We start from the raw sequence: 16,434 nt of genomic DNA, 5'->3' as shown, positions 1-16,434 counted from the left end.
GTTGCCTCTCATTTCAGTAAACAACAAATGTTGCCTGCCTTCAGCCACTGCAGCTGCCTCTGACAGTGCACCCTGAGTGGAATTCACAATGGAGAAAAATAGGATACTGGTCTCAGATAAGATTCATATCTAAGGTATAATTTCCAAGAGCCCAGAATCTTGCATCTTTCCATACCTAAAAGAGTACTAAAATCCTTAACTTGAGATATCTGGGGTTTTTTTTTTGTAATTAGTAGTAATCTCTTGATGTTGGACTACATGTTTTTTTGTTTCTGTTTTTTTTCCCCAATAAAAACTCCTATATATCCTGGCTCCTCCTTTACCTCTCCAGAACAGTTCCTTAGAGCTATCTGAGGGTCTGCCTCCCGAGCTATAGTCCTCAGTAAGGTCCCAGCATAAAACATAACTCACAACTTTTAGGTAGTGCATTTTCTTCAGTCGATACATATATATTTCATATACATATATATTACTTCTACATAGTTACCATTTTGTGTGTGTCTACATAGTTACCATTTTGTGTGTGGTGGTGGGAAGGGGATTTAATCCTCAATAAATTACAAGTATACAATATAGTATTAACTATTGTCACTATGCTGTACATCAGATCTCCAGAAATTATTCATCTTGCATAACTGGAACTTTGTACCCTTTCACCAACATAATCATATTTCTCCACCCCCAGCCCCTGGAAAACTACCACTGGACTCTCTGCTTCTGTGAGTTTGACTATTTTAGATTTTACATGTAAGTGAGTTCATGCAGTACTTCTCTTTATGTGTCTGCCTTTCTTTGCTTAGTGTAATGTCTTCCACCTCCATTCATGTTGGCAGTATTTTTTTTACTGAGGCTGTATTCCAATGTGTTATATATCAATATTTATCATGTATCTATCTACCTCATAGTTTTTTTTCTTTTAATTGGAGTTTAGCTGATTTTCAATACTGTGTTTCAGATGTACAGCAAAGTGAGTATAATGTGTATATTATATGTATTTTCAGACTATTTTCTATCACAGGTTATTGCAAGATATTGAATATAGTTCCCTGTGTTATACATTAAACCCTTGTTGATTATCTATTTTGTGTACAGTAGTTTGCATCTGTTTATCCCACACTCCTAATATGACCCTTCCCTTACTTTGGTAACCATAAGTTTGTTCGTTTGTCCTCTACGTTTCTGTTTTGTATATAGATTCATCTGTATTATTTAGATTCCATGTATAAGTGATATCATATAATATTTGTCTTCTTCTGTTTAACTTCACTAAGTATAATATTCTCTAGGTCCATCCATGTTGCTGCAAATGGCAGTATTTCTTTTTTTTATGGCTGAGTAATATGCCACTGTGGGGGTGTGTGTGTGTGCGCGTGTGTCACATCTGAAGTCAGTTGTCAGTTAATGGGCAGTTGGGTTGTTTCCATGTCTTGGCTATTATAAATAGTGCTTCTGTGAACATTGGAGAACATGTATCTTTTCAAATTAGAGTTTTCATTTTTTCCAGACATATACCCAGGAGTGGGATTGCTGGATGATATGGTAGCTCTATTTTTAGTTTTTTAAGGAAACTCCATAGTGTTTTCCACAGTGGTCACACTAATTTACACTCCCACCAACAGTGTACCAGGGTTCCCATTTCTCCACATCCTCTCCAGCCTTGTTTTTATGGCTGAATAGTATTCCATTGTGTGTGTGTGTATATATATATATATATATATATATATATATATATATATATATATATATATATATATATATATATATATATATATATATATATATATATATACAGACATTTTTCTTATCCATTTATCAGTTGATGGACACATAGCTTGCTTCCGTATCTTGGCAATTGTAAATAATGCTGCTGTGAACATTGGGGTGCATGTATCTTTTTGAATTAGTGTTTTATATATATATATATATATATATATTTTTTGGATATATACCCAGGAGTGGAATTATTGGGTCCTATGGTAGTTCTATTTTTAGTTTTTTGAGAAACTGTCAAACTGTTTTCCACAGTGGCTGGACCAACCAACAGTGTACAAGGGTTCCCTTTTCTCTACCTTCTCACCAACATTTGTTATTTGTGTTCTTTTTGATGATAGCCATTCTACCAGGTGTGAGGTGATATCTTATTGTGGTTTTGACTTGCATTTCTTGTAATGATGTTGAGCATCTTTTCATTTTCATTTGGAAAAATGTCTATTCATGTCTTCTGCCCATTTTTTAATTGGGTTGTTTTTTTTTGATGTTGAGCTGTATGAGCTGTTTATATATTTTGGGTATAAAGCTCTTATCACTCATTTCATTAGCAAATATTTTCTCCCATTAAGTAGGTTACCTTTTTGTTTTGTCAATGGTTTCCTTTACTGTGCAAAAGCTTTTAAGTCTAATTAGGTAACATTTTTAAATTTTGCTTTTATTTCCTTTGCTTTAGGAGACAGATCCAAAAAAATATTGCTAAGATTTAGGTCAGAGTATTCTGCCTATGGTTTCTTCTAGGATTTTTATGGTTTACAGTCTTAACATTTATGTGTTTAATCCATGTTGAGTTCATTTTTGTATATGGTGTTAAAGAATGTTTTAATTTAATTCTTTTACATACAGCTGGTCAGTTTTCCCAGCACCACTTGTTGAAGAGAATGTTTTTTCTCCATTGTATATTCTTGCCTCATTTATCATAGATTGACCATAAGTGTGTGGGTTTATTTCTGGGCTCTGTGTTGTGTTCCATTGATCTACGTGTCTGTTTTTTTGCCAGTATCATACTGGTTTTTTTTTTTTTTTGCGGTACGCGGGCCTCTCACGGCTGTGGCCTCTCCCGTTGCGGAGCACAGGCTCTAGACGCGCAGGCTCAGTGGCCATGGCTCACGGGCCCAGCCGCTCTGCGGCATGTGGGATGCTCCCAGACTGGGGCACGAATCCGTGTCCCCTGCATCGGCAGGCGGACTCTCAACCACTGCGCCACCAGGGAAGCCCCATACTGTTTTGATTACTATAGCTTTGTAGTATAGTCTGAGGTCAGGGAGCATGATTCCTCCAGCTCTGTCCTTCTTTCTCAAGATTGGTTTGGCAATTCAGGGTCTTTTGTGTTTGGAACATGTTCCTTTGTTTGGACCATGTTTCTTTGTTTGGAACCTGTTTCTCTGTCCCCTCATTTTGCCTAAGTTGCTGTTTTTATTTTTATATATCTGGTAGGTTGGTTATATTTCCCTACCTTGGAGAAGTGGTCTTTTGTAGGAGACATACTATGCCTCCAGATAGCATATTACCTGCTCATAACCCAAACTATAGGCTCTAGAGGCTTCATCTATGAGGGCTTCAGGGGTCTTTCTGTTGTGGTGGGCTGACTATATGGGATTCTGGTAGGGTTGGTTGGCCCCTGGTCAGGTTGATTGCCAGGCCTTACCTTGTCCAGAGGCTGCCAGCCACTGGTTGGTGGGACCAGGACATGAAGAAGCTGACTATGGAACCCCAGGGGGCTCCAGGTCTTATGCCGGCTCACTGCTGGGCTGAGTCAGAGTCTGGAAGACTCAGGGTGTTGCCTACCCACTGGTGGGTGAAGCCAAGTTCTGGGGTTAGAGCCAGGTCCTGGAGTCTGGTTGCAAAACCCAGGGACCCCAGAGTTAGTGTTGGATTGCTAGTGGGGCAGGGTAGTTTCTGATACAGTTGGGTCTGGGGTTCAGGGTTTCCTAAAGCTTGTTGGCCTGCTAGTGGGCAGGGCCAGGGCCCAGCTAGTCTCAGGACAGAATCTGGCCTGCTGATGGGCAGGCTGGGTCCACAGGCTGTAGGATTCTGGGTTTCTTGAGTCTGGTGTCTGCCCCCTGGTGGGTGAGGTTGGTCCAGAGGCTAGAATAGGCTCCCTTAAGGGCAGGGCTTGGGCCCAGGGTATTCTTGGACTGGTGCCTGCTCACTGGTGGGTGGAGCTGTATCCTGGGCCCTCTGGGAGGTGGCAGGGTCATGTCTAGAGGTGGCAGGGTCATATCTAGAGGTGGTTGCGGGCTCAGGGGATCTTAAGGCAGCCAGTCCCTGATGAGTGGGGCTGTGAACCCACTCATTAGTTGCTTGGCCTCAGACATCCCAGCACTGAACACCTACAGGCTGTTGGGTGGGACCGTGTCTTTGTGCTAATGAGCTAGAGGAGGATTCCACAATGGTGCTTGCTAGTATCATTGTCCATGTGGTAGAAGGAGCTCCCAACAACTGCTGCCTACAGCGTCTATGTTCTGAGGTTGAGCTGCAGTTGCCTCCTGCTTCTCCTGCAGACTCTCCAGATCATCAGGTAGGTCCAACCCAGTTCTTACCATTTTTTGACTTTTTTTTTTTTTTTGATGTTTAGTTGTATGAGCTGTTTGTATAGTTTGGACATTAACCCTTGTTAGTTGCATCATTTGCAAATATTTTCTACCATTCTGTAGGTTGTCTTTTCATTTTGTTGTTTGTTTCCTTTGCTGTGCAAATGCTCTTTTTTTTTTTTTTTTTTTGTGGTACGTGGGCTCCCACTGCTGCGGCCTCTCCCATTGTGGAGCACAGGCACCTGATGTGCAGGCTCCGCGGCCATGGCCCACAGGGCCAGCCGTTCCGTGGCACGTGGGATCCTCCCAGACCGGGGCACGAACCCGTGTCCCCTGCACTGGCAGGCAGACTCTCAACCACTGCGCCACCAGGGAAGCCCCCTGTGCAAATGCTTTTAAGTTTGATTAGTTCCCATTTGCTTATTTCTTCTTTTCTTTTGCTACATTTATGTCCAGGAATGTTTTACCTGTGTTCTCTTCTAGCAGTTTTACAGTGTTATGTCTTATATTTAGGACTTCAAACCATTTTTAGTTTATTTTTGTATATGGTGTGAGGGAATGTTCAGATTTTGTTGATTTACATGTAACTGTTCAGCTTTCCCAACACCACTTGTTGAAGAGACTGTCTTTTTTCCCTTGTATGTTTTTGTGTCCTTTGTCATAGATTAATTGACTGTAGGTGCATGAGTTTATTTCTGGGCTCTCTATTCTGTATCATTGATCTATATGTCTGTTTTTGTGTCAGTACCATGCTGTTTTGATTACTGTCACTTTGTAGTATAGTCTGAAGTCTGGAAGGGTTATGCCTCCAACTTTGTTCTTTTTTTTTTTTTTTGTGGTATGTGGGCCTTTCACTGTTGTGGCCTCTCCTGTTGTGGAACACAGGCTCCGGATGCACAGGCTCAGCAGCCATGGCTCACGGGCCCAGCGGCTCCGCGACATGTGGGATCTTCCCGGACCGGGGCACGAACCCGTGTCCCCTGCATCGGCAGGCAGACTCTCAACCACTGTGCCACCAGGTAAGCCCGCCAACTTTGTTCTTTATCCTCAGGATTGCTTTGGCAATCCTGAGTCTTTTGTGGTTCCATATAAATTTTAGGATTGTTTGTTCTAATTTTTTTGGAAAATGTCATGGGTATTTTGATAGGGTTATCAAGTCTGTAGATTGCTTTGAGTAGTATGGCCATTTTAACAATATTCTTCCAATCCAAGAGCATGGGATATCTTTCATTTCTTTGAATCTTCTTCAATTTCCTTTATCAATGTTTTATAGTTTTCAGTGTATAGATTTTTCACCTCCTTGGTTAAGTTTATTACTAGTTTTTTTTTTTTGATGCAACTTTGGGATTTTTTTTAACTTATATTTTGTTGGTGTAAAGAAGTGCAACAGGGGCTTCCCTGGTGGTGCAGTGGTTGAGAGTCCGCCTGCTGATGCAGGGGACATGGGTTCGTGTCCCAGTCCGGGAAGATCCCACATGCCGCGGAGTGGCTAGGCCTGTGAGCCATGGCCATTGAGCCTGCACGTCCGGAGCCTGTGCTCCGCAATGGGAGAGGCCACAACAGTGAGAGGCCCGCATACCGCAAAACAAAACGAAACAAAAACAAGAAGTGCAACAGATTTCTGTGTATTAATCTTGTATCCTCCTATCTTGCTGAATTCATTTATTCTAACAGTTTTTGTGTGCAGACTTTACAGTTCTCTATATCAGGTATCATATTATCTGCAAATAGTGACAGTTTAACTTCTTCCAATTTGTATACCTTTTTTTTTCTTGTCTGACTGCTGTGGCTAGGAATTCCAATACTATGTTGAATAGAAGTGGTGAGAGTGAGTATCCTTGTCTCATTCCTGAATTTATCAGGGAGGCTTTCAACTTTTCATCACTGAGTATTATGTTGGCAGTGGGTTTGTTATAGATGGATTTTGTTATGTTGAGATATGTTCCCTCTATGCCCACTTTTGTGAGCATTTTTATCATGAATGAATGTTGAATTTTATCAAATGCCTTTTCTATGTCTATTGAAATGATCATGTGGCTTTACTATTTGTTAATGTTGTGCATCATATTGATTTGCATATATTGAACCTTCCTTGCAACCCTGTAATCAATCCACCTTGATCGTGGTGTATGCTATTTTTTATGTATTGTCAGATTTGATTTGCTAAATTTTGTTAAGGTTTTTTCTTCTATGTTCATCAAAGATAGTGGCCTGTAATTTTCTTTTATTGTAGTGTCTTGTCTGGTTTCTGTATAAGTGTGATGGTGGCTTCATAGAATGCCTTTGGGAGTGTCCCCACCTCTTCAATTTTTTGGAACAGTTTGAGCAGGATTACCTATAAGTTCTTTACATGTTTGGTAGAGTTCAGCAGTGAAGCTGTCTGGTCCTGGACTTTTGTTTTGAGGAAGTTTTTTAAAATTACAGGTTCTGTTTCACTTCTAGTGATCAGTCTGTTCAAATTATCTGTTTCTTCTTGACTCTGTTTTGGCAGGATCTGTTTCTAGAAACTTGTCAATTTCTTCTAAGTTGTCCAACTTTTTGGAACATAACTTCATAGTATTCTCTTATGATATTTTTGTATTTATGTAGAGTCAGTTATTGTTTCTCCTCTTTCATTTCTTATTTTGTTTGTTTGGGTCCTCTCGCTTTTCTTCTTGGTGAGCCTGGCTAGAGGTTTGTTAATTTTTGTTTCTTTTTCAAAAACCAGCTCTTAGTTTTATTGATCTCTTCTATTATTGTTTTTCATCTCTATCTCCTCTCTGATCTTTATTTCCTTTCTTCTGCTGACTTTGGGTTTTTTTTTTTTTTTTTTTCAAATTCTTTTTGGTGGTAGATTAGGTTGTTTGAGATCTTTCTTCTTTCTTGAGGAAGGCCCATATCATTGTGAACTTCCCTCTTAACAACTGCTTTTGCTGTATCCCATAGATTTGGTAGGCTGTGATTTCATTTTTGTTTGCCTTGATTTTTTCTGAATCCTTCTTTTGTTTCTTCATTGACCCATTGGGTTTTTTTTTTTTGTTTCTGTGGTATGCGGGCCTCTCACTGTTGTGGCCTCTTCCGTTGTGGAGCACAGGCTCCAGACGCACAGGCTCAGTGGCCATGGCTCACGGGCTTAGCCGCTCTGTGGCATGTGGGATCCTCCCGGACCAGGGCACGAACCCGTGTCCCCTGCATCGGTAGGTGGACTCTCAACCACTGTGCCACCAGGGAAGCCCGACCCATTGGGTTTTTAGTAGCATGTTGTTTCATCTCCATGTGTTCATTATTTTCCCATTTTCCTTTCTGTGATTGATTTCTAATTTCACACTGTTGTGGTGAGAAAAGTTGCTTTAAATAATTTCTGTCTTAAATTTGTTGTGGCTTGTTTTGTGACCTGGTATGTGGCCTCTTCTTGAGAAAGTTCCATGAATACTTGATAAGAATGTGTATTCTGTTGTTTTGGTTGTGCTGTAGTGTAGACATCAAGTCTAAATTGTCTGTTGTGTCATTTAGGATCTCTGTTGCTTTATTGATTTTTCTGGATGATCTGTCCATTGATATCAGTGGGGTGTTAAAGTTTCCTACTATTATTATATTATTGTCCATTTCTCCCTTTATGTCTGTTAGCATTTGTTTTATGTATTTAGGTGCTCCTGTATTGGGTGCATATATGTTAGCGAGTGTAATATCTTCTTCTTGTATTGATCCCTTTATTATATAATGCACTTATTTGTCCTTTTTTTTTTTTTTTTTTTTTTTTTGCGGTACATGGGCCTCTCACTGTGTGGCTCTCCCTTTGTGGAGCACAGACTCCGGACGCACAGACTCAGTGGCCATGGCTCATGGGCCTAGCCACTGCGTGGCATGTGGGATCTTCCCGGACCGGGGCGCAAACCTGTGTCCCCTGCATCGGCAGGCAGACTCTCAACCACTGTGCCACCAGGGAAGCCCCTGTCCTTCTTTATAGTGTTTGTTTTAAAGTCTTTTTGTCTGATATGAGTATTGCTACCCCCACTTTCTTGTTGTTTCCATTTTCATGAAATATTTTTCCATCTCCTCACTTTCTGTGTGTCTTTCACCCTGAAGTTGAGTCTCTTCTAGGCAGCATATTGTAGGTCCTTGTTTTTTTTTATCCAATCTGCCACCCTATGTCTTTTGATTGGAGCATTTAGTCCATTGACATTTAAAATAATTGTTGATAGGTATGTGGTTATTGCCATTTTAAACTTTGTTTTCCAGTCGTTTTTGTAGTTCTTTGTTCATATCTTCTTTGTTTTTCCTTTGTGGTTTGAAAATTTTCTTTTATAGTTTGATTTTCTTTTGTAGTATGCTTGAGTTCCTTTCTTTTTGGCTTTTCTGAATCTATTGTATGTTTTTGATTTGTGGGTACCACGGAGTTCAAGTGTGTTGACCCATAACTATGTCTACTTGCTTTAAACTGATAGTCATACAAGTTCAAATACAGTCTAAAAGATCTACATTTTTATACTTCTCTCTCCCACATCTCGTGATTTTGATGTCCTATTTTACATCTTCATGCTTATCATTTTACTGTTAATTGTAGTCATCATTTTTATAAAATGTTTTTGTTTTTTTATTCTATTGCTATATACTGGTTTATTTAAGTGATTTTCAATCCTTTTTTATATTTGCCTTTCCTATTGTGATTTTCCTTTTCCTATAGATTCTTCTTTTTTTATTTGGAGAAGATCCTTCAATATTTCTTTTAGGGTAGCTTTAATTTTGCTGAATTCTTTTGGTTTTTGCTTGTCTGAGAAATTCTTTATCTCTCCTTCTATTCTAAATGATAATCTTGCTGGGTAGACTCTCCTAGGCTACAGATTTTTCCCTTTCAGGACTTTGAATATATCATGTCACTCCCTTCTCGCCTCTAAAGGTTCTGCAGAGAAATCAGCTGATACCCTTACGGTAGTCCTCTTGTAACTGACTCTCTGTTTTTCTCTTGCTGCCTTTAGAATCCTCTTTAACTTTTGCCATTTTAACTATATGTCTTGATGTTGGTCTTTTTGGGTTCATCTTGTTTGGGACCCTCTGTGCTTCAGGTACCTGGATATCTGTTTCTTTGTTTAGGTTTGGGAAGTTTTCATCCATAACTTCTTTGAATACATTTTAGATTCCCTTCTCTCTCTTCTCTCCTTTGGGAACCCCTATCATGCATAGGTTGGCATGCTTTATGTTACCCCATATATCTCATATGTTGCTTTCATTTTGTTTTTTCATTTGTATTTCTGTCTGCTGTTCTATTTAGGTGATTTCCATTATTCTGTCTTCCAGATCACTTGTTTATTCTTCTGTGTCATTTAGTCTGCTATTCATTGTTTCTAGATTGATTTTTATTTTGGCAATTGAATTATCTATATTTGATTTGTTCACCTTTATATTTTCTAGTTCCTTGTTACAGTAATCTGCATTTCTGTTGATAATCTTTCTTAATTCCTTTAGCATTTCTATTACCTCCTTTTTTGAACTGAGGATGTAGTAGGGTGGTGAGGTGTGTTTCATTCTTTCAGGTGATTTCTTTTATCCTTTTAATTGGGGGTAGTTCCTCTGCCTTTTCAGGTTACTTAACTTTCTCTTATTCTATGGATTTAGGAGAAGCAGTTACCTCCTGTGGCCTTAAAGGGGTGTTTTTATGTGGTAGCATCCCTATGTAGATTGCATGCATTCAATGTTTTTGGTGTGAGGGCTGGTTTTGGTATGGATGCCAGAAACATCGTTCCTCAGAGTGTGCTGGCCGTTATCCCTTTGACTGGTGTTGGTGGATTTAAAGCCTGTGCAGGATGTGAGGCAAGGTTTTCTCTTTGCATTGTGTCTGTCCCTGCCCTGTCAGGGATGGGGTCTGCTCTCCAGCTGTTGGAGTAGAAAACTTGAGGGTCAGGTTTGATCAGGCTCCATTGCCATTGAGTGCATGCCCAGCCCCAGTAGAGGTGGTTGCTGAAGGAAATGTGGACTATGTGTTCACAGAGGACCTAGGCACTGCCTATGTAGGCATCCATGGTTCTGCTCAGCAACAGCCCAAGGTGGTATCCCTTTCTCTGTTGTGTTTGTCCTAGATCTAGTGCAAGCCTGTGGTGTATCTCAGTTTCTTTATCCCACATTTTCTTTATCCATTCATCCATCAATGGGCACTTGGGTTGTTTTCATATCTTGGTTATAGTGAATACTGTTGCAATGAACACGAGAGTGCACATATCTCTTTGTGATCCTGTTTTTAATTCCAGAAGTGGCACTCCTGGATCACATGACAGTTCTATTAATTTTTCTAGCTCCTTTCTGGAGTTGGAGTTCTTGTGTTTGCATCCTGACTCTAATATTAATTTTGTGACTTTTGTCATGGTTAATAAACTATATTCCTCAGTTTCCACATCACTAAGCTGGGAATAATAGAATTTACATCATTGGATTGTTGTGAGGATAAAATAAGTTCATGTATGTAAAGTGTTTAGAAAAGTGCCCGGCATATAAGTGCTTAATAAATTCTAGAAATTCTATCCTTTATGAAAAATGTCCATTAGATGGAATTATCAGGTTATGTAGACTCAGTGGTGTGCTGGAGCTGGTTTCAACTATCTCATGAGAGGTGATTGTGCAATATTTCTGACTGTGTTCAGTGATGAAGCACTGATGGCTTAAAATCAGTTACATTGGGAATCTTTACACCACAGAAATTTGCAAATACTACAATCTGGACTCGCTCCTCCCCCCGCCCCATCTCCCTGAACTGGTTGTTAAGTGGTGGTGTGCTAGTAAATGTTTATCAGAAAAAGAAACTTTTATCTCTAGCAGGTGATTCTTTGGATTCTTGGACACTATAAAATACTTTTCCATTTCTTCACACTGAATAAGATCAGAAGCTTTTGCCCTATCAAGGAATGTTACATCCTACACTGTTTTTAGAATACTGGACTAGTCAGAAGGTCTATGCTTTTGTCCTGGCTCCAACACTTATTAATTAACTTTGGGAAAAACTCTTAGATTTTCTGAGCCGTGGTTTTCTTGCCTGTAAAATGTTAAAAATAATGTCTGAGTTGCTTACAGATTTATGTTTATATGAAAGTACTTCATAAAATTAAAACACTATGCAAATTATTTTTATCATATTGTATCATCTAAAGGAAAGCTAATAATAAAAATCTTTCTACTTTGAACTTCTGCAAAATCTGTTGGGAAAGCCAAAGTGCATTACAATTTCCTGACAAAGTATTTCATCCTTACAGAAAATGCAGGTAACATCTCTTAATGTGAAAAATCTATTATGCTTGAAGTTCCGTCTGGGTGATTTTTATTTTTATTTATTTATTTAATTTTTTTAACATCTTTATTGGGGTATAATTGCTTTACAATGGTGTTAGTTTCTGCTTTATAACAAAGTAAATCAGTTATACATATACATATGTTCCCATATCTCTTCCCTCTTGCGTCTCCCTCCCTCACATCCTCCCTATCCCACTCCTCCAGGCGGTCACAAAGCACAGAGCTGATCTCCCTGTGCTATGCGGCTGCTTCCCACTAGCTATCTACCTTACGTTTGGTAGTGTATATATGTCCATGCCTCTCTCTCGCTTTGTCACAGCTCACCCTTCCCCCTCCCCATATCCTCAAGTCCATTCTCTAGTAGGTCTGTGTCTTTATTCCTGTCTTACCCCTAGGTTCTTCATGACATTTTTTATCTTAAATTCCATATATGTGTGTTAGCATACGGTATTTGTCTTTCTCTTTCTGACTTACTTCACTCTGTATGACAGACTCTAGGTCTATCCACCTCATTACAAATAGCTCAATTTCGTTTCTTTTTATGGCTGAGTAATATTCCATTGTATATATGTGCCACATCGTATTTATCCATTCATCTGAAGATGGGCACTTAGGTTGTTTCCATCTCTGGGCTATTGTAAATAGAGCTGCAATGAACATTTTGGTACATGACTCTTTTTGAATTATGGTTTTCTCAGGGTATAACCCAGTGATGGGATTGCTGGGTCATATGGTAGTTCTATTTGTAGTTTTTTAAGGAACCTCCATGCTGTTCTCCATAGTGGCTGTACCAATTCACATTCCCACCAGCAGTGCAAGAGTGTTCCCTTTTCTCCAAACCCTCTCCAGCATTTATTGTTTCTAGATTTTTTGATGATGGCCATTCTGACTGGTGTGAGATGATATCTCATTGTAGTTTTGATTTGCATTTCTCTAATGATTAATGATGTTGAGCATTCTTTCATGTGTTTGTTGGCAGTCTGTATATCTTCTTTGGAGAAATGTCTATTTAGGTCTTCTGCCCATTTTTGGATTCAGTTGTTTGTTTTTTTGATACTGAGCCCCATGAGCTGCTTGTATATTTTGGAGATTAATCCTTTGTCAGTTGCTTCATTTGCAAATATTTTCTCCCATTCTGAGGGTTGTCTTTTGGTCTTGTTTATGGTTTCCTTTGCTGTGCAAAAGCTTTGAAGTTTCATTAGGTCCCATTTGTTTATTTTTATTTCCATTTCTTTAGGAGGTGGGTCAAAAAGGATCTTGCTGTGATTTATGTCCTAGAGTGTTCTGCCTACGTTTTTCTCTAAAAGTTTGATAGTGTCTGGCCTTACATTTAGGTCTTTAATCCATTTTGAGCTTATTTTTGTGTATGGTGTTAGGGAGTGATCTCATACTTTTACATGTACTTGTCCAGTTTTCCCAGCACCATTTATTGAAGAGGCTGTCCTTTCTCCACTGTACATTCCTGCCTCCTTTATCAAAGATAAGGTGACGATATGTGTGTGGGTTTATATCTGGGCTTTCTATCCTGTTCCATTGATCAATCTTTCTTTTTTTGTGCCAGTACCATACTGTCTTGATAACTGTAGCCTTGTAGTATAGTCTGAAGTCAGGGAGTCTGATTCCTCCAGCTCTGTTTTTCATTCTCAAGACTGCTTTGGCTATTCGGGGTCTTTTGTGTTTCCATACAAATTGTGAATTTTTTTGTTCTGGTTCTGTGAAAAATGCCAGTGGTAGTTTGATAGGGATTGCATTGAATCTGTAGATTGCTTTGGGTAGTAGAGTCATTTTCACAATATTGATTCTTCCAATCCAAGAACATGGTATATCTCTTCATCTATTTGTATCATCTTTAATTTCTTTCATTAGTGTCTTATTATTTTCTGCATTCAGGTCTTTTATCTCCTTAGGTAGGTTTATTTCTAGATATTTTATTCTTTTTGTTGCAGTGGTAAATGGGAGTGTTTTCTTGATTTCACTTTCAGATTTTTCATCATTAGTGTATAGGAATGCCAGAGATTGCTGTGCATTAATTTTGTATCCTGTTACTTTACCAAATTCATTGACTAGCTCTAGTAGTTTTCTGGTAGCATCTTTAGGATTCTCTATGTATAGTATCATGTCATCTGAAAACAGTGACAGCTTTACTTCTTCTTTTCCAATTTGGATTCCTTTTATTTCCTTTTCTTCTCTGATTGCTGTGGCTAAAACTTCCAAAACTCTGTTGAATAAGAGTGGTGAGAGTGGGCAACCTTGTCTTGTTCCTGATCTTAGTGGAAATGCTTTCAGTTTTTCACCATTGAGGATGATGTTGGCTGTGGGTTGTCATATATGGCCTTTATTATGTTGAGGAAAGTTCCCTCTATGCCTATTTTCTGCAGGGTTTTTATCATAAATGCCTGTTGAATTTTGTCAGAAGCTTTCTCTGCATCTATTGAGATGATCATATGGTTTTTCTCCTTCAATTTGTTAATATGGTTTATCATGTTGATTGATTTGCGTATATTGAATGCTTGCATTCCGGGAATAAACCTCACCTGATCATGGTGTACGATCCTTTTAATGTGCTGTTGGATTCTGTTTGCTAGTATTTTGTTGAGGATTTTTGCATCTATGTTCATCAGTGATATTGGCCTGTAGTTTTCTTTCTTTGTGACATCTTTGTCTGGTTTTGGTATCAAGGTGATGGTGGCCTCGTAGAATGAATTTGGGAGTGTTCCTCCCTCTGCTATATATTGGAAGAGTTTGAGAAGGATAGCTGTTTGCTCCTGTCTAAATGTTTGATAGAATTCGCCTGTGAAGCCATCTGGTCCTGGGCTTTTATTTGTTGGAAAATTTTTAATCACAGTTTTAATGTCAGTACTTGTGATTGGTCTGTTTATATTTTCTATTTCTTCCTGATTCAGTCTTGGCAGGTTGTGCATTTCTAAGAATTTGTCCATTTCTTCCAGGTTGTCCATTTTATTGGCATAGAGTTGCTTGTAGTAATCTCTCATGATCCTTTGTATTTCTGTAGTGTCAGTTGTTACTTCTCCTTTTTCATTTCTAATTCTATTGATTTGCGTCTTCTCCCTTTATTTTTTTGATGAGTCTGGCTAATGGTTTATCAATTTTATCTTCTCAAAGAACCAGCTTTTAGTTTTATTGATCTTTGCTATTGTTTCCTTCATTTCTTTTTCATTTATTTCTGATCTGATTTTTATGATTTCTTTCCTTCTGCTAACTTTGGGGCTTTTTGTACTTCTTTCCGTAATTGCTTTAGGTGCAAAGTTAGGTTGTTTATTTGAGATGTTTCCTGTTTCTTAAGGTGGGCTTGTATTGCTATAAACTTCCCTCTTAGAACTGCTTTTGCTGCGTCCCATAGGTTTTGGGTCATCGTGTCTCCACTGTCATTTGTTTCTAGGTATTTTTTGATTTCCTCTTTGATTTGTTCAGTGATCACTTCGTTTTTAAGTAGTGTATTGTTTAGCCTCCATGAGTTTGTATTTTTTACAGATCTTTTCCTGTAATTGATACCTAGTCTCATAGCGTTGTGGTTGGAAAAGATACTTGATACAATTTTAGTTTTCTTAAATTTACCAACACTTGATTTGTGACCCAAGATATGATCTATCCTGGAGAATGTTCCATGAGCACTTGAGAAAAATGTGTATTCTGTTGTTTTTGGATGGAGTGTCCTATAAATATCAATTAAGTCCATCTTGTTCAATATATCATTTAAAGCTTGTCTTTCCTTATTTATTTTCATTTTGGATGATCTTTCCATTGGTGAAAGTGGGGTGTTAAAGTCCCCTACTATGATTGTGTTACTGTCGATTTCCCCTTTTATGGCTGTTAGTATTTGCCTTATGTATTGAGGTGCTTCTATGTTGGGTGCATAAATATTTACAATTGTTATATCTTCTTCTTGGATCGATTCCTTGATCGTTATGTAGTGTCCTTCTTTGTCTCTTGTAATAGCCTTTATTTTAAAGTCTATTTTTTCTGATATGAGAATTGCTACTCCAGCTTTCCTTTGGTTTCCATTTGCATGGAATATCTTTTTCCATCCCCTTACTTTCAGTCTGTATGTGTCTCTACGTCTGAAGTGGGTCTCTTGTAGACAGCATATATATGGGTCTTGTTTTTGTATCCATTCAGCCAATCTGTGTCTTTTGGTGGGAGCATTTAGTCCATTTACATTTAAGGTAATTATCGATATGTATGTTCCTATTCCCATTTTCTTAATTGTTTTGTGTTTGTTATTGTAGGTCTTTTCTTTCTCTTGTGTTTCTTGCCTAGAGAAGTTCCTTTAGCATTTGTTGTAAAGCTGGTTTGGTGGTGCTGAACTCTCTCAACTTTTGCTTGTCTGTAAAGATTTTAATTTCTCCATCAAATCTGAATGAGATCTTTGCTGAGTAGAGTAATCTTGTTTGCAGGTTTTTCTCCTTCATCACTTTAAATATGTCCTGCCACTGCCTTCTGGCTTGCAAAGTTTCTGCTCAAAGATCAGATGTTAACCTTATGGGGATTCCCTTTTGTGTTATTTATTGTTTTTCTCTTGCTGATTTTAATATGCTTTCTTTGTGTTTAATTTTTGACAGTTTGATTAATATGTGTGTTGTCGTATTTCTCCTTGGATTTATCATGTCTGGGACTCTCTGTGCTTCCTGGACTTGATTAACTATTTCCTTTCCCATATTTGGGAAGTTTTCAACTATAATCTCTTCAAATATTTTCTCAGTCCCTTTCTTTTTCTCTTCTTCTTCTGGAACCCCTATAATTCGAATGTTGGTGTGTTTAATGTTGTCCCAGAGGTCTCTGAGACTGTCCTCAGTTATTTTCATTCTTTTTTCTTTATTCTGCTCTGCAGTAGTTATTTCCACTATTTGATCTCCCAGGT

General features: G+C 38.5%; 1 long non-coding RNA gene across 1 annotated transcript in view; it reads left to right on the top strand.

Moving 5' to 3' along the window:
- The first annotated feature begins 3,122 nt into the window (after positions 1 to 3,122).
- LOC137221250 (uncharacterized) overlaps positions 3,123 to 16,434 on the top strand; it is a 56,458-nt gene continuing 43,146 nt past the window's right edge. Inside the window, exons 1-2 of the long non-coding RNA XR_010941948.1 lie at positions 3,123 to 4,288; positions 5,187 to 5,320. This is a non-coding gene — a long non-coding RNA (uncharacterized lncRNA). The remainder of the gene's footprint in view (positions 4,289 to 5,186; positions 5,321 to 16,434) is intronic.

The sequence above is a fragment of the Pseudorca crassidens genome, chromosome 3 (assembly GCF_039906515.1).
Source record: "Pseudorca crassidens isolate mPseCra1 chromosome 3, mPseCra1.hap1, whole genome shotgun sequence".
Taxonomy (NCBI): Eukaryota; Metazoa; Chordata; class Mammalia; order Artiodactyla; family Delphinidae; genus Pseudorca; species Pseudorca crassidens.
This window is presented reverse-complemented; position numbering and strand designations above follow the sequence as displayed.